The 22,279-nt window shown below is 31.9% G+C and overlaps 1 pseudogene; it reads right to left on the bottom strand.

Moving 5' to 3' along the window:
- Positions 1–318: 318 nt before the first annotated feature.
- Positions 319–437, bottom strand: LOC120595163 (uncharacterized; annotated as a pseudogene).
- Between the last annotated feature and the right edge of the window lie 21,842 nt (positions 438–22,279).

Genomic DNA, 22,279 nt, shown 5'->3' with positions numbered 1-22,279 from the left:
GAATCTTTCAAAAGATCATGAATATACTCAGAATAAAAAAAAAAAAAAAAAGCAGCTTTAAACAGCTGCCAAGCACTAAGTGGCTGAGCCAGTGACATGTTGGATAGTGCAGGTCAAATAAAGCCTTCTTGATACCATTCCTCCTCTATCCCTTCCCCCAAAATTAAAATGAAGGAGAACAGATAGGAAGGACAATAAGATGCCAAATATGGCCCTTTTTTACTTCAGGTATCTATAAAAAGAAATATACTTAAGAGAAAGAGAATACACTTAAGCGAATTTTTCAAATTTTGATTATTATTATTATTATTTTTTAATGCCTAACAGCACCTGGTCTTCCTAGGTGGTCTCTCATCCAAGTACTAACCCAGCCCAACCCTGCTTAGCTTCCGAGATCAGACGAGATCAGGCACATTGAGAATGGCATGGCCATAGATCCCAAATTTTGATTATTAATGAAATTGAGACTCAAATTTTTTAAATCAATACTATCCTATATTTAAGGCCATTTTATGGTCTAAAAGGGAGCAAAGACTTCATGGAATTTGCCCAGATTTTCATTCAGGTGATAAACTAACATCCTAGATTAAATTAAAATTAAAACTGATTTCTATTATAATATTAGCTATAATACATTACATTATTATATTATTACAGTTTCAAAGACACATTAGAAGAAAAAATGCAAATACTTTCTACAAACAGTTTGTCTACACTAACAATGAATTCTCAGCCAATATGTGAGTATTCTTTTACAACAGTAATGCCCCTTTTCCATTACAGTCATTGGGAGACTCACCACTTGTATTCATTTGGGAATCTTTTCATAAATATAATAACGTGTTTTGTGAAGTCTATGATTATTTTCAGATTTGATATAAACATTGTTTCTAAAGAATACTGATAATATTCCAGGAAAGATAAAACATAACTCTAGTTCTGAAACTTATTTGAAATTCATTTTGCTCCAAAGTAGCACTAAAAGTCACTTTAATCATATTGAGGTTACACTATCTAAAAAATAGAATAATTTTTGTTTAATTTTACAATAGTCATTGTCACAATATAAATGAACTTACAAAAAGAAAGAACTTCATTCTTTGTTTTTGTTTTTTTTTTGTCAACAAAAACCAACTACTACTTTCAAGACTTTTGCTATATGTTTGCAATTTAGTAAAGGCAAATGTGCATTTAAATGGTGTCTAAAGCACATGTTGCACATGTTGCATATCTCTGTAGTATTTAATATGCTTTGATAATGCATTGGAACCTTATTGTAGTACTGTGCATCATGGATTAGGATTTGACATAAGGAGGATATCACCTTGGTATCACTTCAGGAAATTTAGTTACTGGAGGACAAAAGAACCTTGTTAATAAGGCCTGTAGACTACACCTACAACCTAGACTCTGGCCATAGGGATATTGGAAGTCTTTACTAGGAGTGTACAATTGCTTCTCAGTTTCTTCTTTGTTTCTGAATCACTGACCTTCAGGGACTCAATTTAAAGTTAACAACTGATATGATTCTACCCAACTTGTCTTTTCCTCAAAAGATTTGTTCTCATATAATTTTTTAAATCTTATTTATAAAATTCTATTGAAGATAGTGATATTCCATGTTTACTCATTCAAAATACACAGTCAATTGAAAATAAAATATCAAAAATATGACCAGAGAAGAGAGATTGTTTTTCTATTGTATCTATTCAGCTTTGGTTTATCTTACCTGTGAACACACAATTTCCGTCACACTGAATCAATAATATAATGAGACGGATTCATTATTAAGCTTCATTAAGAGGTTAGAACTATTGAGAAATTATTTAAAAGGGAAATGACATACTAAAAAAAAGGAGATAAAAAATTATGATGAGAAAATTGTGTTTTTGATATAATATAACAAGTGTATCCAAAATAGATTTTAGAGCAAACAAAATGAACAGAAACAGATAAGAAGAAGAAGAAAAAAAAAACAAACAAACAGCAAGATTTACTTGATGACTTTGGGAGATGAAAAAATATAATTTTGAGGAGTCAAAAATTCTGAAGTTCAGAGGCAAGGATAATTGTGTGTACTGTTAAGAAAGAATAATCAATTGGGAATATATATGAATGGTAGATGTTGATGAGATATTCATATACAGACATTGAAGAGGAAGTAGGGATTGTTCTAAAGAAGAGAGCATACTAGTCTAAAGATCATCTAAGATCATCTGTACGCAGATACTAACTAAAATCTGGAGTTATAATTATGCTTCATGGAAAATGATGAATGTACTCATACTCCATGGGGAACAAATAACTTCCTCATGGTCATTAAATTTTCTCTGGAAATGGAGGATGAGCATTCATCCTTTAATAAAAGTTCACTCACTGGTAGCCAGTTAAATAATCTTTGTTACTGCATGACAGAAAAACATTCCATTCCTCTACTTTCCCTTCAGTGGCCCTGACATTTGAGCCATTTGAACAGGAAAAAGTTGTTTACACACCATATCATTTCACATTTCTGCAAATAAATCTGTAGATTAAACTCTAAGAATACAGATGGTTGTTCTTATTTTTATTTCCACAGATAAAAAACAGTCAATCTAAAAATGCCTTACATTTATAAATGCTTTTATATGAATTATATTAATATATTACTCTAATATACTACTCTAATAGTATTTTTAAAAATCCTCCAAACTGCATCTAATGAAGAATAGCTATGTGACCTTGAAAAAATTATTTAAAATCTTTATGATTCAGTTTCATCAACTAAAGGGTGAATAATAGTCATATCTACCTTAGAGGGGTTATTTTAAAGACCAAATGAAAATAACATATGTTAAATATTCAGCTATTCCCTGGGACATACTAAATGTTCAAAAAAGGCTAACTAGTATTGTTACTATTCTAAAGTGTAATAAAATTAGTGATATTTTATAAAATACTTGGACTAAGCATTGACTTGATAAACATTGTTGCAAAACAACTAGAAGTTAAGTCTTTATTTTTTGGTTTCTTAATTTTAAAATATCTTACTAATCAGGATGGTTTATACCTTAAATAGCTAATATAGATTCCTAGAGCAAGGGTCAAAATTAATGATAGTGGATACAAATTTATATTTCAAGAAATCTTAATAATTGCTTTAGTTGATTTCTTTACAGCTTTCATTATATAATGGGGTTGACAAATAGCTGTAAAAGTGTTAGGGTTGAAAGTATCCCCTCTGACATTTTCTGACTGTCTCTTTGTGCTTACATTATGACTATGAACATTAAACTATAGATTTTTTGCAGTAATATTTTTCAGGCACTTGCTATTTTTGATATGTTTAGTAAATAGTAATGTGTTGAAATACATGGAAATGATCAAATTAGGAATAGTGATTGAGTGGATCCTTCCAGGTTGTCACACTCTCACTGGTATTTTTTATGTATACATATACACAAATTATATATGGACCATATAACTTATTGTCCAAGCTGGGCTAGTTTTGAAAGTGAAAGAGAATGAGAACAAACTAAAATTACTCTGAGCAAACTGAGAATTATCATCCAAAATATGTGACTGTGATGTTTGATATACATTGTTTGAGAACTTCAATTTTTTTGTTACTTTATGACAAAAGTAAAAGTTAAGTGGAAGATATAATATTTTTTCTTGCACTGAAGTGACTTTCTTGGTTTTGTTCACCCTAGTTGGGAGATAATTGGTACAGATGACTTCTTTAAAAAATTTTTCTGTGAATTGAAGGAAATAGATTGGTAGAGAAGGAAGGAGATTTTAAAAGTTTGTTTAAAAAGCACAGATGAATGGAAGTATTTTGGTTTAGTGCAGCAATGGAGTGATGCAAAGACAGAGGAGCTTGAACACTTGAGTTCCATTCCCAGATGGGCCAGTAACTCACTGGATGATCTGCATGACTTCAATTAACCCCGCTGGTCTGATTGATCATCTGTAAAATAAGAGAGTTCAACTGATGATCTTCACATTTACTTCATTGATTTTTGCCTACAGCAATTAATTTTAACACTGCAACATTTTTAAAGTTCCAACAAATTAGAAATATAGTTTGTATAATCCTTACTTGCTATTTGGGAAAACTCACTACTTGCCAAAACTTATCACTGTTGATGTTGACTTTGATCACCTGGCTGCGGTAGTGTGTTTGTCAGGTCTATTCACTATAAAGTGACTATTTTCCTTTCCATATTATACTTCTTAGAAGTAAGTCAGTAAGTGTAGGCAAACTTCAGGAGTGTGATTGATAGGTTACCTTATTGCTACTGATGAATCATTTCTTCTAGGCCCTCTCAGCTGACAGAGCTAGGAAATATATGGCTATATAATGACCTTTGTGTATACATATATGCTTAAAAATTTATATATTTCACCATCTATATCTATCTTAAGCTAAAAAGGACTTCATACTTACATTTCCAACTCTACTCCATTACCAAATGAATCCTTGTAGCCTTCTCTCCTTGCTTATCTACAACTTCCCAACATCAGTGAGAAAATCTAGCTCCCATCATTCCTTATTCATCTACTTAAATGGTAAATTCCAATATACATATATAGCGGTTTCAGAAATTGTTAACATGCTCCTCCATGGGAAACAACTTTATCAACTAGAGTAAAATGTTTACATAGAGATCCTCCATCTTTAGTCTTATAGTCTCAACTCATTGTCAAAGTTACTTAGGTCGGTGCTTTTTTCCTACATCCCCTTCAATGAGGTTATTTCATATATTTATAGTAAAGTGATTATTTTGTCAGAGTCTGCATTTCATGCTGGAATTTCCTGACCTCCCAGTGGGTTATTCTTTTTTAAAATTTGACATAAGTTAAGGTTGGTTCACTTCATTCTGTGAAGTTATATGGGTTTTGACAAATGCCTAGTGTTGTGTACTACTACCGAACCATACAGAGTAAAAATCACGGTTCTTATTATTCAGCACTACTCCTGCCACTGAACTCCTTAGCAACCATTGATCTGTTTACCATCCACAGAGTTTTTTACCTTTCCCAATATATATGTAAATTGAATCATATAGTATGTAGCTTTTTCAAACTGGCTTCTTCTACTTGGCAATATGCATTTAAGCTTCGTCCATATTGTTGTATGTCTTGATAGCTCATTGCTTTTATCATTGAATAGTATTCCACTGTATGAATGTGTCGCAGGTCATTTATATATTCACCTATTGAAGGGCAACTTCATTGCTCCCAGTTTTTGGAAATTGTGAAAAAACTGTTATATACCTTTATGTGAAAGATTTTGTATGGACATAAATTTTCGTATTAGTCTAGTAAATACCTAGAAACATGATTGCTGGATCATAATATTACTTTTAGCTTTATAAGAAATGTCCAGCTGTCTTCTAAGGTGGTATACCATTTCACATTCCCACTAGCATTAAATGAGAGGTGTTGCTCCTCATATCATCAGCAATCGTACTGTTAGGTTTTAGATTTTGGACATTCTAATAGGTTTGCAGTCATATCGCATTGTTGTTTTGATTTCCATTTCCTAGTGACAAATTATGATGAGCATTTTGTCATATGCTTATTTGCCATATATATATTTTTCTGAATGAAATGTCTGTTCAGACCCTTTGCTTATGTTCTAATTCGTTTACAGTTGACCCAAACTCAGGTTTGAAATGAGCAGGTCCACTTATATATGGACTTTTTTCAATTAATACTGTAAATGTGTTTTCTTTGTGATAGTATTAATAACATTTGCTTTTCTCTAGCTTACTTTACTGTAAGAACACAGTATATAATGATTATAATATGCAAATGTGTATTAATCCAGGGGTCCCTAATCCCCGGAGCTGCAGACCTGTATCTGTCTGTGGCCTGTTAGGAACCGGGCCACACGGCAGGAGGTGAGCATCACGCTAGTGAGCAAAGCTTCATCTGTATTTATAGCTCCCTAGGGCTAGCGTCGTTACCTCGGCTCCACCTCAGATCATCAGCTATTAGATTCTCATAGGTGCACCGGTCCCCGGTGCCAAAAATGTTGGGGACCACTGTAGTCAACTATGTTATTGGTAAGGTTTCTGATCAACAGTAGTTTATTAACAGTTAATCTGTGGGGGTGGGTGGGACTATATGTTAATTTTCAATAGCACTGGGGTCAGTGTCTCTAACTCCTGCATTGTTTAAGGGTCAACTGTATTATTTTCTCCTATTGCCTTAAGAATTCTTTGTATATTTTGATTAAAAGTTCTTTCAAATGTGTAATTTGCAAATTTTTTTCCCCAGTTTGTGGCTTGACTATTCATTCTCTTACCAGTATCTTTCACAGAGCAGATGTTTTTAATTTTTTACAGTCCAACATGTTTTATTTTTTATGGATTGTGCTTTTGGTGTTGTATCTAAAAACTCATCACCAAAAACCAGGTAGGTCACTTGTGTTTTCATTTCCTTTATTCAAAATATTTTTCAAACTTCTCTTGTAATTTCTCCTTTGACCTATGAGTTATTTGAAAACGTATTGTTTAATTAGCAAATATTTGCCGATTTTCCAGCTATCCTTCCATTATAGATTTCTAGTTTAATTCTCTTTAGATCTGAGAACATACTTGTATTTCTATTCTTTTAAATTTTTTAAGAAGTGTTTTATGTCCCAAAATGTGGTCTTTCTCGGTGAATGTTCCATGAGAGCTTGATAAGGATTTGTATTCTGCTGTTGTTAGATGGAGTATTTTATAAATGTTAATTAGGTCAAGTTAATTGATGATTACTGGTGTCCTTAACTGATTTTCACTCCACTGCATCTATCAATTACTAGCAGAGAGGTTTTGAAGACTCCAACTATAATAGTGAATTTGTAAAATACCATAAAATTATCAAAATATTAAAATGTATAAAATATTTTTTAAAAATCTTGATCTATTAGCATCTCATAAACAGTGTAAGTGCTCTGCTACTACAGTTGAAAAAAGCACTTTTAATATATTTTTGTTACTTTATAACCCACAAAATGAAAATTTCTTAAAGTTATCATGTAGGTAAATAAAAACTTGAAATATAACTCATATGTCTTCTTTATTGTATAGTCTTAACATCCTTAAATACATTCAATGCACAGAATTTTTATTTAGAAATAGAGTATTACATATCAAAAAGAAAACATGATCGAAGGTCTTTTGAGCGGGAGTTCTGAGATTGGCACATGGCTATTTACAAAGAAATTGCTTTTAGAAAAAAAATGAATGTATATAGATATTGTGGAAAAACAGATTCATACTTTCTGTGTTGAGATAAAATGATAGGAAACATAAAATGACATGCTTATAAGAAGTGAAAGATAATTAAGGTATTCGGAATTAGTAAATGTCAATCCAACATTTTCTTTTCTATTTCTTTATCTTTTTCAGGTTTGTGGTGATGCTTTTATTAAGCTGTTGTCTTTTTATCGCCTGCATAGGCAATAGTTCACCAGTCTAAATGCAAATTTATCCCATGATCTGCTCCATGGCCTGAAAATGTGACCTTCAAATATCACTAATCTTCTAAAGAACAAGATAACAGGAAAATAGAATATCACCAGAAAGGATATTTTGAGAAAAACATCATTTGCAAGTTAGTATTTTAAAATGAAATGTCATCAACATTAAAATAAGCTCTAATTTTCAAGGATGACTGATTTATAGTTGGAAAAAAAACCTTCAATAAAACTCAGTGAATTTGTTGTTAGCACATTTGCAAAACAAAATGTAAATTTAAGCTTTCTAATGGAATTATTAAAAGCATGCTTTTTCTTCCCAAATTGAAATGTATAGTTCTATAACCAGAATGTGGTTCCTTATATTAGTCTTTTTGAAGTGTTGGTCCTGTTTTGCATCTTAATTTCTAATACCTAAAGAAGTAGGGTAACATTTTTTTTTTTTTATGAAACAGAATTAGTAACAAAACTGTTTCTAAGATATATCACTTAAAGAAAAAAATAATGTTATTCACATTATAAATATATAATTTCAATGGAATTAAATCAACTTTTTTATCCCGAGAGTTGTAATTCTGAAAATCTTCCACTGAATGAAAATATAATCACTTAAATAAGCGTCATCTCTTAAACTAAAAGGGAGATGATTCTAAAGTATTTTTAAAGACAGAAAAAATACTTTCAAGGTTTTTTGTTTGTTTGTTTTGATTGTCTGGATGTTCTGTAGTAGGTTTGTTTGAAGCCTGAATCATTCCAGAAGATAACTTACTATCATGCTCATGCTGTAGGATTGGGGGAAAGAAGAAAGACCTTTGATAAACAGGTCATTGCTACTTAACGTGATGTTCCAGAAAAATTACAGAAGAAAAGAAGATTCTCATCTCATGAATGATCCTGTTAGATCAACCATCACAAACAAACTTTAATTGGAGAAAGAGGTCAAGGAACAAACCCAAGAAACCAAAATGAGAATCTGGAGGGCCAGATCAAAGTTGGAAATCAAATACTTTAATTGCTCAAAGAGAACTCCTGAAAAAGTAATGGCTTCATGAGTAAAGAATAAATTTAACTTTTGTACACTCAAACCAATTTCTTTTTTTTTTATTGGCAAGTGACTACATATGCTAACAAATAACATAAAATCTTCTTGCCAAAATCCCAAAGATTTGTATATTAAAGCCCAATATATTTAACAACTTGTTTTAAAAAGATTGGGGTAAACTATCTGACATATTAGTCTGTATTTTTTGCATGAATAAAAGTTTATCACTGATTACAATGACTATACCTTTTGTGAACTTTAAATTGCATGTAATCGTAAGGTTTGCATCACAAATATGACCTTTCTGTCATCTGGCAGAAAAAAAAAAAACTGATTATTTTTAACAGTTTCAATTATCAAGAGCCTTATGGTTTTCTTTTCAAATTCAAACATAATAAAATACTTTTAAAAGAAAAAAAAAACTAATTCATATATATTTGACCAATAGCAATAAAAGATGCCCCACTATACCTTTCAGTGTGCTAAGCTTTTTTTTTTTTTTTTTTTTATATATTAAACAGACAGAAAAGTAGTTATTTGGAATTTGTATTTTACATTCTGTCAAGTAAAATAAATGATTTATTTTGAATTTCCTCCCTTCAATTTTGTGCCATCTCAGTGAAAATTTCTTCTCTCAAATCACAGAAAGATCAAAAAGCAAAGGGCTTTTAAGGATATATATAAGGTAATGAGCTTTTTTGGTGGCTCCTTGCCTTTTGTCTACCTCCTCCATTAAAACACTGAGTTGGGACATCTCTCTTGGCAGCCCTGAGGAACATGCCTGTTTCACTGACTATAGGTTTATTTTTATCAATTTTCCACTCAGATAGATTCATATAGGTGTTAACCCAATGTTGTCATTTGGGTCTGCCTTGAATCTCCACACTGTTAGTTAAATTCATTTGTTAAATCAACAAGAGTTAATAATCTATGTTATTGATTATTAACATAGATTGAATAATCTGTTAGAATTTTCCTCATGGAGAAAACAATCTAATTGTTAATTATTTTCCATTGATTCCATTATTTTATTGCTTGTATTTGTTTTCTCCTGCATGTATCTGGGAGGAAGTATCATGCAGTGGTAAGGGACAGAGACGTGGCTATGAATCCTGCACTACCCACTATTCACTCAGGGACTTTAGATAAATTACTTAAACATTTTATGCCTCACTTCACTCATTTGTACTGTAGGGGCATCAATAATACTTCTTTTACAAAGTTATTGTGTGAATAAACCAAAAAAATCTCAGTAGTTGTGCCTTGTATATTGATAAGTTGACTGAGTCCTCAAAAAGTGCTAATTTCTATATTTACAATCATTATAATTATTGTAAATATTAACTTCATTTTTTTTTTTTTAGTTATAAAAGTTCTCAGACCTCATTTGGTAGAATCTTTGAGAAAGACCTAGTGAACCAAGCAGAATTGTAGAGGTACTTGTCCCTTTGTAGAAACTCTGTTTGGCATTGGTAGCGATGGTGGGAAATATCACATATCTGAGCCTATCTATTAGGTTTCTCCTAATCAAAAGCTGAATGAGAACTCACCATGCATTTTATAGATTATTAACTTTTAATTAAAAAATGGATTCAAAAAAGATGTGTATGCTGTACTTCATCTAATCTAAAATGCCATTGATATTAATATGCATCATTATATTATGTAACACCGAAAAGGAAAGATGAAGCACTGCCAAATAAACTATGACACAATGCTAAGACATCATTTATTGTTTGGACTATTCTGATTTCAGAGATGTTAAATTGCGAGAAATAAAATGTCTCTTAATAGATGATTTGCCAGTGTTAATAAAGATTACAAAGATTAGACCAGGTAATATATGTATTAAAGAATAATGGTGTTTACATTTTTTTTTTTTTAGATTTTTGAGATCTTTGAGGATATGAATTAAGCCTTATATTGTTAAAAAAAAAACCTCTAAAAACAATGCTTGGCTCATGTAAGCACCCACCAATTTGTTGACTCAATTAATTAATTGATAAACAAAGAGAGAAAGTATTGGATAGACACAATTTGACACTGTTAATCTCTGGACCAATTGCCTTTTTCAGACAACCAGTGCTTTAAGAATCAGGCCAATTTATATCAAAAGCACCCCCCACCCCCTTTTTTCCCCCAATAACTTTTCATCACACCAATGAGAGGCCTTTTCACTCTTTTGTCCTGGTAAGTAAAGCTTTAGTTGACCTTTTAGTCCTCTCTGATTTTGTTTCATCTTTGCTCAAAGGCTATCAATATTCAAAATCTAAGGTAAAGAAAGTCCTTGGAACAATTTTTTGCTCCAGTCCTAGAATCAGCCTTTTCTAAAATAAGCCTTTGTTCCTTTATTGGAGAATTATATTAGAAACAAAGATCTGGGTGCTAGGTGTGCTTGTTGTTAAGAGAGTTTGACTGCTTCTAGGCCCTCTCAGCTGACATAACAAAGACTTACATACATGTATACTAATCAGTGTATATACACATATCTATAGATGTTTCTGTCTATAACCATCTGTATCTATATATTAAGCTATTTTTAGTTTTGGCTTCATTCTAATGTCTCCAACTTTAATCCATTACCACAAGTATCATTTCAGCCTACTCGCTCTACTTTTTGCATATTTTAATGTTTGGTTTAATTGAAGAAAGCTTGATTTTCAAACCTGTTCTGCATTCAATTCACTGAGATTATCATATACCATGGAGCTTCCGAAAAACTCTATATTGTGAGGGAATGAGAGTGAAATATAAACACCATGTTAATATTATGATGAAGAGCTCTTGAATTCTGTAAGGACTTTTTTGTGTACTGCCAAGGTTTCCAGATCACACTTTGAAATCTGCTGCCTTACACTGGCTGTGCTTTTGTCACTCAATGCAAGGTTGGCCCAAATCTTGCATATTTTTTCATTTTACAAAGAAGAATGCAAAGGTGCCCTTTAAAAAGACAGAACTGGTTGGGAGATTTGCTGCCGATGAAATGGGATTTATTTCTTACATATTTGGATCACCATGATTTCACTGATATTCCAAAGGACTAATCCAGCATATCCATCGTCAAAATATAGAGAAAACAAATTTTGGAGGTGGTCGTTTTGTATAGAAATTTTAAATTTGCTTAAAACTTTATTCACTTGACTATAGTATTTGACCGTATTCATGTATTTTTGTTAAATGAAGTTTATGGAAGTCAAAAAATGAAAGAACATTTAATTTTCTATAATGTCATTCTCAGAAATGATCTTTAGGCAGATTATTGCTTTGTTTGTTCCACCAGTGGAAAAGGAGGTACATAGAGGATTTTTAATTTGATCATATTTTAGTGGTGCCAGATATTTTATCGATCTTTCTTTTCCCCCATATTATGGGGAAGATTTTGCCATTTATAACATTTAAGCTTGATAGTTTGTATTCAGGAGGTCAATTAACTGATTGATGGTAAATCATTATTGTCCACTTTCCTCACTTCTAAAGTCTGATTATCACAGTGACATTTGCAAAGAGAAGTTGCCTCATTAACCACCTAAGTGTATCATAATTCTGTGTGCATTTCGTAGAATTTAGACAAGCTAGACTTTAAGACTGAAACATTTAGATAACTTCACATAGTTTACCAAAATTAATTGTCTGTACCACAGATGAAATGAAATGGCTCTTAAGTACATGTTATAATACATTAAGACATTACAGAAAGCTTTAATTAGCAAAACAGTTTGAAAGCATGTATCAAAAGTTTAATTTAAAGAACAAAAAAGTACAGAAACATTCTTTCAATAAATTCTTGCTATAAATATTTGTGAGAATAGGATTATCCACATATTAAACCAAAAAAAAAATTACAAGAAAATAAAACTATATTATGAAAAAAATTCTAACAGAGTACGTGTGTATATATTTAATAAATGTATTTTGCATGTGAGAAAGACAAATTTGAGGAGACCAAGACTGGAATACTGTAGACTAAATGTTTGTGTCACTCCTATATTCGTATGAAACCTATTTCCCAATATAGTGGTATTAGAGGAGGTGAGGACTTTGGTAAATAATTAAGTCATGAGTATGGTTAAGATTAATGCCCTTTATTGATGCCCTTTATTGATAAGATTAATGCCCTTTAAAAGAGACCTTAGAGAACCCCCTTCCCCATTCTGCTATGTGAGGACATAGTAAGAAGATGGCCCTCTATAAACTAGGAAACAGGCCCTTAAAAGACACCCAATCTACCAGCACTTTGATTTGAACCATAAGAAGTAAATTTTTGTTGCACATAAGACACTCAATAAATGGTATTTTGTTACAGAAGCCAGAACAGATTAATAATCACTGTTCCCACTATTTTTTGCTTAAGAAAATATAGCTATTTTTCATAAACTTATTTATATTAACATGTAACAAGCTTATTGTTACATTTAGTGAATTAATAAATATATTTTAATAAACTTTATTAAAGTATATCATATTTGATCTCCTATGTTAGCAGATTGAGCTTCATGCCCAATACATTTGTTTTATTTACCTATCTCCAGCAACTGCAACAATGCTTAGCATATAGTAAAAACTTAAGACATATTTTCTAATAAAGTCATTGAAAGCAGAGTAATCTTGATAAAATGGATCTAGTATGATGCTTGGATAGCAAAACTTATTTCTAAGAAACAATAGTTTTAGGCAGCAATTATAGATAGGGGAAAAGAAATGATCAGCCCAATCCAAACTACAGGTATTTAGCTAAGAAAGCATTGATGTTTTAGTTTAAAGAATAGCTGAATTTGAAGATGTTAAACTTGAATATGATTCTGGTCTAGATGAAGATTGATGAATTATAAAAATAAACCTGAAAAAAAAAATAAGACTAATTTGAAAAGAACAAATAGAAGTGACAGGATGAAGAAGAAAAACATGAGAGATTCATAGAAGCTGGGAGGACTTTGAAGAGACTGTTAAGAAAAGCCTAAAAGTCTTTGAGGAGAGTTTCAACGGAAAAAAAACTTGAAGAGGCTGTTGGTGAGATATTAAAAGAAAGCAAAGAAAGAGTTATTAGTACCAGCAGGAAAGGGCACCTTGTTATATGGAGACAGAAAATTTGGCAACATTATTTCTGCAGTAAGGTGGGAAAAGGAAATCAACTCAGTGATTTAGCTAAGGAGAATTCCCAGCAGAATATTGAAAGTGACAGCTGACTTCATCTCACTCTCTAGGATTAAAGTACAAGAAAGATGAACTAAATAATGAACTGTTAAATATAAAGAGACTAGGAGCTTCTGAGTTCAAAAATAAAACTGTTTCTCATTCTCAGTAACTCAATATGACAATCAATCTTTAATGTATGAAATGGTTTCAGAGCAAAGATCAAATCCAAAATGGGACTATAAAATACTCTAATATATCAGAAATCTCCAAGGCAATATCTCGTAGAAACTTTTATACTTATACAAGCCCCTCTAAGAAGGTTCTATCACAGATTATCCTTATTTAATAATGAAATTTTAAGAATCCTAACACTGTTACTGTGTAGCAATTTTCTTTGAGACTCTTGAAAGAGGAATAACTGTATTTTGCATGCGTGGGGGTGGAGGAATGTAAATTGTGTAGTGCAAGAGCAGAACATGTATTTTCCAAAGGTAGACCCAACATTTTCCATCCCGTATGTTCTTTTTACAATTTGACATTGAAACTACTTCCATCAAGTGATGGGCTCCATTCTACCAATCCTTGAACTTGGGTAGGACATAATTATTACTTAACAGAATATGACTCTATGTAATATCTGATGCTCGATCATAAAGACACTGTGCACTTCTTACTTGCTCTCTTAAGATGTTTATTCTTGGAATTCACATGCTGTTCTGTGAGGAAGCCTAAGCACAGCCTGTGGAGAGAGGAACCAAGCCCCAAGCCTGTAGTCTTAGCTGGCTTCCTATTCAGCACCTGCTTTCCAGCCACATGAGTAAGTCATCTTGGTAGATATTCCAGTCCCTGGTTAAGCCACATAGTCCCCAGTTGATGCTACATGAAGCATAAACAAGCCACCCCCTGCTATGTAAACTTGCAGATTCATGAGCAAAATAAAGATGTTTGTTGTCCTAAGCCACTAAGTTTTGAAGCAGTTGTAGGCAGTGATGGATAATTTAAACAGAAATAAACACTCTAAATCCTTTGTGAAGCCAGGTGAAATATAAAAAAACTGAATACAAGCACTACCTTTGATTAACAGTATCTTCCTGGAATCAGCAACTTCTCTGCCCAGTTAGTCAGCACGTTTTTAAAAAAAGTAATGAGAGATAGTGTTTGTATGTTTGTTTATTTTAGGATATCTCTAAAAAAAATATCTCCAGTAATTATTGAGTCTAGTCATTCAGAAAATCTTATTTGGACTTATGCTAGCAAGTAGAAAATCATGCCATTTATAGTAAAATATACTCAGCAACCATCTTGACTTAACTTCATGAGAGACCTTGGGTCAGAACTGCCCAATAAAAAGGCTTCAGAATTCCTTACCCATAGAAACTGTAAAATAATGAATGTTTATTGTTACTTTATGCTACTAACTTTCCCACAGAAACTTAGCAACTGTAAAATAATAAATATTTACTATGTTTTTAAAAAATAAAAATTAAATTAAGTAAAATACAACCTGTTGTAGTTGTTTGATATCTTGTTAATTTTTTTCAAAGTAAATGAAAAGACACTGGAGGAAATAAAATCTCTCTTCATTAAGAACTATAATGCTGAAAAGTTATTTTTCCATTCCAGATAATCTCTATTGCTCAATCATATTAATTCAGTATCCCAATTGTTTTAAAAAGTTTATTATTTTGTACATTAAGTACTATACACTTGCAATGCAAAAAATGTCAAAGTTGAACAGAACTTTAAAGAAAATGATATTTTTAATTATTTAACCAACAAACAGTATGAAAAGCTCTGTGCTAGGTTAATAAAATAAACACAATCCCTATCCTTATTAGATCTTTTTTACATTCTAATAGTCATATATTAATAAAATAATCACCAAAAAACCCCAAGATTATAAGTATAGTAACAGCTTGGGGAAAATACATAGCGGTTCTTAAAGCATTAAGGAAGACTTCCCAGAGCAAAAGAAACAACTTGAGATGTGGAAGATGAGCAGGCATTAGAGGCATGCAAGGTGCAGCAGAGACAGATGAAACATCTAGATAGAGCACTGCCTGGAATAATCTTGTGGCATCACATATTCTAGGATCTGAAAGGAACCCATTGTGGCTGGAGTGCAAAGAGCAAGCAGAGGATGGTGTGTGCAGGAAAGGGGTCAGTCCAAAAGGCTCTAGCGCTGAAAGGTTATCATTTTCCAAAGCCAAATGATAAAGTAATTGAAAGGTGTAGGGATGATTAGATTTCAACTTTGTAAAGCTAATACTGGCTACCTTATAAAGAAATGATGGAAGGAGGCAAGAATGAATGCAGGGGAATAATAAGAATGATATTGCACTAGTTTTCATAAGTAATAATTTCTCAAGAGAAACTGCTAGGAAAAGTTGTGAAGATGGAGAGAATAATATTTGGGAAAAATTTAGCAAGTGTAAGACTTTAGTGATGGACTGGAAGGGATAAGTGCAAGGAGGTGTCAAGAGTGAACTCTGGTTTTCTGACTGTGACATATGGATGATTTCAGAGATAGGGACCCATGGAGAAAGAACTCAGACTGCATCAGTACAGCTTCAGCAGCACGCAAGAGACCCACTGGCAAAAATACTGATATTGGATTTAACTGGAAGGGATATTTTCTTGGGCACTAATTTAATAGTTTATTCCCTTGTAATCAAAGATGTTCATGAAATAATTAATTATATTTCACAGCTTTATAAACTGCATAACTGCATGCACTTTGATAATTCAAACCCGGCTGAAGAGTGCTCACTATTCTATTCCACACACTTAGTTACAACGCATATGCCGTTTCTCTGATTAAACTGAAAACTTCTGTTCTGCTTGCCAAACATGTATTTTTATAAATCTCAGCAAGTATTATAGTATCTTGTGATACTATACTGCACATTCATGATGTTCTCCCTTTTGTCTGTTTCATCATCTCTGTTTATATGGTCCAGCCTACAGTCTTTTCCTCTTCTGTTACTCTTTATTTCTTTGCTGCAATTTATTTTCTTCAAAGGACTTTTAACTGCCTCAATTGTATTTATTTATTGTGTCGCATTTACTTATTATTTGTCATCTCTACAGGATTATAAACTCCAGTTTCCCTCACAAACTGTAATCTCTACAAGAGCAGGAAGCTTCTCTTCTTTACAAGTATATTCTCAATCTTCATTAAATATTTGTTGAATAAATAAATGAATGAATACAGTACTTTCTAAATAATTATTTCATGAATGAATGATAATGCATATTATCAAATGTGTTCATATATATTAAATCTGCAAAAGTCCACCAAGTGAAAATATTTCAAGTATATCTAGAAAAAATTCTCACTTTCACTACTCACCACCAAATGACAATTCTTCGAGAACAGAATTTAAAGAAAAAGATGAGCAACTGAACTGTCAAAGATGGCTTGGGTTACAAATTAAGGTGGGATAATTCTGTCATCTAATTTGGGGGACAATTCCTTTAAGATTAAGTGTAAACATAAGATAATAACAGGACAAATTACTATGGGCAACAAATTGTGATATTCTTCATCTATAAAAAGTCTTTCTCAATTTTTCCAGCTGGAAGTATGTTTCATTCTCTTCTGAATTACAATTGCTTATACCTTTCTATGCCCACTTTTTGGCAAAATTTCTACTTTTAAAAATTATATTCATTTATAATTATGTTTTACTGTCCCTAAATTATTATACGCTTTTTAAAAACAAGAATTTGAGGTATCTGAGTATCTGCTGTTTGCCAACATAGTAATTTACTATTACTGTTAATTTAGTAATTTACTATTACTATTAGTCAGTCAACAAATACTTGCCCAATTATAAATGGATGGATGTTGAATTGAATTTTCCTAGCAAATAAAACATTGAATTATTTGTTTATAAGATTAATTTTTTTTTTTTGTAGAAAGGGACTTTGCAAAACATGACTCTTCATACTGAGCTTTCTGAGTTTTATTTTAAAATCAGTCATTTCTCTGATGATTTTATCCTTTCTTGTACATTTATTTTCAAATTTGTTTGTCTTCATAGAAAATAACTACCAGAAGACTAAAAAATGTGAAAACAATTTATGGTTTTCTAAAACGTTTTGGTGTTCACACTAACATGCTCTATTATGCTTTGCAAAGGAATTAACATTCAAATAAACAGCAAATCAACGGATTTTGCCCTTAATGATACATCTGTCCTCAAGCAACTCTGCTACCTCAGCTAATCTTTTGTGTACAAAACTAAAAGAAAATTATCCTTGATAATTATTTTTACATTTGAACACATGCAATTTTGATGTGTTAACACTCATACAAACTGTTGACAGTTTTGTCTGCCCAGTACTCTTGCTTCCTATAGCAACAGCATCTCCTTCTGTTTGGAAATTATTTTGCCCTGTCTGTTTCAGCCCTATTTTTCTGACCTAATGTTTGGATCTGGATAGTTATAAGCCAATTTGAGCTTATCAATGCTCTCTCTTAGAATATTCCTAAATGAAGCTGGGGGATAGGTCTTTTTCTACCCATGGACCAAATTTCAACCACATGGAGATGCTAGGCTGAGTGACAAACCTGGAACACACAAGAAAATAGAAATAAGAGACTAAGAAAAGGTCCTGATGGCACTTAAATTCCTGGTTTCTACTTCCCTAAGACCAGCTATTCTTTGTTATTGTATTGGTTTGGTAAAGTGAACCATACATTACTCTAATTACTTGAGTTACTTTAAATTGCATTTTTGTATTATCGCAATCAAAGTAGAGTTAAATGAAGTCATTAGAAGATATCCACTTTGGATACTTTGGCTTTAGCTATAGCAAATATAATCATAGCGATGAACAGACCATTTTATTAATATGCCTATTGAGAATGCATTTCTCCAACCAAGGATGAAGAGCCACTATAAATTATTGCAAAGTGAGAATTTGAATATTTTTCTCTTTTATGTCTATTTGGCATAAAAAATTATAAAAAACAAAAGAAGATAAATTTTCATGTGGGACATTAAAAGTAGTAGTTATATAACAAAAACCAAAATTTTGTAGTATTTTTCTGAAAATATTAAATAGGCAAATTTCAATTATGGTACTTAAAAAATAGTGCAAATTTATAAAAGTCTTAGTTTGTACTTGTGTATCATATACATGTATTTCTCCCTTGGTTTAAATGTCATGGCGTTTAGATGACTTCCTCCTGTGGCATTTTGAGTGCAAAGGATAGCAAAGGTCATGACCATATGTGGTCAATAAACAGTTCTGTTCTACCCTCTCCTAGAGCAAAAAGATTCAGGCCTGTTATTAATTCAGGTGGCCTGGCTAAAATCCATCTTCAGTAATTACATTTCTGTCTACAAAAAATTGATAACGTAGTTTCTGTGAGAGAACATACTCGTTGTTGTCATCAGTTTAAAAAAAAGAACAGAAATGCAAAATCAACAAACATTCTATTATGCTCTAAGAACAAAAGTTTCATTTTGCTCCAATATGAATGCTTTTGAAGACTAAAATAACTATGCAGATAACATTTACTATATGTCATCAGCTAGTGAACTTTAAGTAACAAGGAATCTCTCAGACCTTTAAATGTCCTGTAATTTATACAAAAGTATCTTAGAAAGTCCAATCATATCTCTCTATTTTATATACTTACCTTTCTGTTTCCAGTCACTGCTCGAATTTCACTTTCTCTCCAAAGCCCTTAGTGCTTCACATTCCACCTACTAAGCTGAATTAGGCACCTTTTCCCACCGCTTTGTAACACCTCCCTGATAGCACTATTGTGCCATCCCTGTTCCTAATGGACTGTTAGTTCTTTGAGATAGAAGCCTCTATATTATCCTTCTTTGAATTCTCCAATTTAGCATTATGCCTTAATAATGGTATATGAAAGTATGCAATAGATGTTTACTGCACATATGAATATAAAATCAACATTTTCTGCACATTTAAATGAGAACCAAAATTATACTACCAAAGAAAAAAATCTAGTACTATATGATATATGTGAAGAGATTAAGACTGCAGCCAGGGGAAAAAAATAAAATGGAATATTTGGTGAATAATGGTGCTCAATATGCTAAAAAGACGCCAGAATCTACTTTGTTGAGTGATGATTCTGGGGTGTAGGTCGCACCTGGAATACCACTTCAAGTTGCTGTGCATAATTTCTCACATCCATGGAGGTGGCTTTAACTTAGGAGAGGATCACTTTCTGAGGAAAAGAAATGGTCAGTGTTTCAAGGCCTGGTCAAGTGGACTTGGGTAATAGGTAGGGGCTCTTGTCCCGTGAGAATCAGGAAATCAGGTGGCTAATGGGGAGAAAACAGAATGAAGTCAAGTGAGAACACAACCTTAATGTCCCAGCCAACACCAAGAATGGGCATTCTTTAGAGACTACAGAGTATTAGATATACCATCCCACTGTATGCTTATGTAGTAATTCACCTAACCAGTCTCCTATTGACTCTTAGACTACCTCCACTAGTTTTTCTACTGCTGCAAAGAGAAATTTGTGTACATTTTATTTCAAATGTGTATATGTTTGATATGAATTTCTGGAGGAGAATTGCTGGGTTAAAGTGTCAGTGAATTTATAAGTTTTTTTTTTTTAATTTGTATTTTGATAGTTATTTTCAGATTACCCTCTATGTGGTTTGTACCTCTTTAAATTCTCATCAGCAGTATATGTATCTTTTTTTTTTTTGATATTTGCTAATTTGACAGGTGAGAAAAATTTTTAGTGTAGTTTTAATTTGAATTTCTCTTATTGAGAGTGATGTTTGCATCTTTCATATATTTAAGAGCTAATTGCATTTTCTATGTATTGTCTATTTATATCCGTTGCCTATTTTTTCATTGTCTGTTTAATTTTTCTCTTATTTACTTGTAAATGCTCCCTCTATATAAGGAAAATAAACCCTTCATTGTGAGCTGTAAATATTTGTTCATAATTTACTGTTTTTTCCCAACTCTACTGATTTTGGTTTTTATCATACAAACTTCTTTTTTCAGTTTTATGTAAACAAATGCACAATATTCTGTTTTCTAGCATTAAGTTTTTTTCTATCACTTGGAAAAGCCTTATCTAATCTATAATAATAAAAATTTGCTTGGGTTCAAATTTTAGTTCCTCCTATTACTAGTTGTGTGACCTTGAAAAAAATTAATTACTCTGGGCCTATTCTGTTTTTGTGAAATGGAATAACAATACTACCTAATTCTTTGGGATGTTGTGAGAACTAAATAAGAAATAGCTTTAGTGCATTTAACATAATGTTTATCTTATACAGACAAGAAAATAATAACAAGAGTAATAATAATAAATAGTTTTGTTGTTGAATAAAATGAGTGCTTAACCAATTACCTTTTTTTTTTTTCTGCTGAACCCAATTTTCCCCCTACACTGGTAAATAAAAACACTAATGAAATAGTCTTTCTACTTGGAAAATTGACCTCATTACTATTCTGTTTAAAATCCTTTTAGAACATGAACAAAGTCAAATTTAAAATGAAGTTTTAGAAGTTGACATAAGAAGTAAATGTTACCCAACAATTTACTCTATTATAAACAAGCTTGCCTAGAACCAAACTACTGATGTACACTAAAACTCTCCGGATTTTGCTGAACATGTCTATTTATATGTGTAGCTGCTGTGTTGATTTCAGAACAGTTAGATTTGTTTATGGTTGCCTTAGACACGACATGAAGATGCGTTTTCCATCAAACACACCTAACAACTCTGTGGATGTCTGTATGTTCAATTTATCCATGGTTACCCTAGGGATTGCTCACAATATGAATGTCTTTACCATTTCTTCAAGCTCACAGTTGTAAATTAGCATCTTGGTGATTTTGTTTCCTTGCCAACAGAAATGGTGCTTCTCATGGTTACATTCTTCTACTCTTGGAATAGACTACAAATCAAATGTCTACCTAAAATAAATGTAATAATTCAGAACCCCTGTGTTGTTACATTGTTTGTGGGAAAAGAGTTTGTTCCAAATTAAGTTCTACTTTTTGTTGAAGATTTCAACATTTCGCATGTGTTGCAAATAAAAACTTCAGTATTTATTTTTTCTGTTTTTAAATGTGTTAAACTGTTCACCAATATCACAAAATCATATAAATTCATTATAATCAGTATGCCTGTATAAATCATCATCACCATCATCATCATTTTCCAACACACTCCATCTCACAAAGATTAAATTTTAGTCAAAGTAAGTATGTTAAATTAATCTTTGGTTAAATTATAATAGATTAATTTCACTTGAACATTTGTTTAATGAACAACTCTTATATTGATGTTCTATAAAGAGAGAAATGTTAAATTGTAATGCAACGGAGGCCATATTGTGGGAAATTGAAATAATAGAATTCTAGACTCTGGAACTTTAAAAGATTTTAAAAAATGAATTGATCTTCTTTTCATTTGAATGATTATTTGACTAGGATCACACAACGAGGTGGAAATAGAAGTTGGTCTAAATTCAAAGACACTTATAGTTAATATTCACTCAGCGAACATTTAACACCTATTATAGGTCTCACAAACCTTGGTTCATGGGTTATAAGGATACATAAGACAACATTCATCCTCAAGAAGTGCACAATATTGTACAGCATTTGTAGAGTTTCTGGTTTCTTT

Source organism: Pteropus medius, unplaced genomic scaffold (genome assembly GCF_902729225.1).
Source record: "Pteropus medius unplaced genomic scaffold, Ma_sr-lr_union100, whole genome shotgun sequence".
Taxonomy (NCBI): Eukaryota; Metazoa; Chordata; class Mammalia; order Chiroptera; family Pteropodidae; genus Pteropus; species Pteropus medius.
This window is presented reverse-complemented; position numbering and strand designations above follow the sequence as displayed.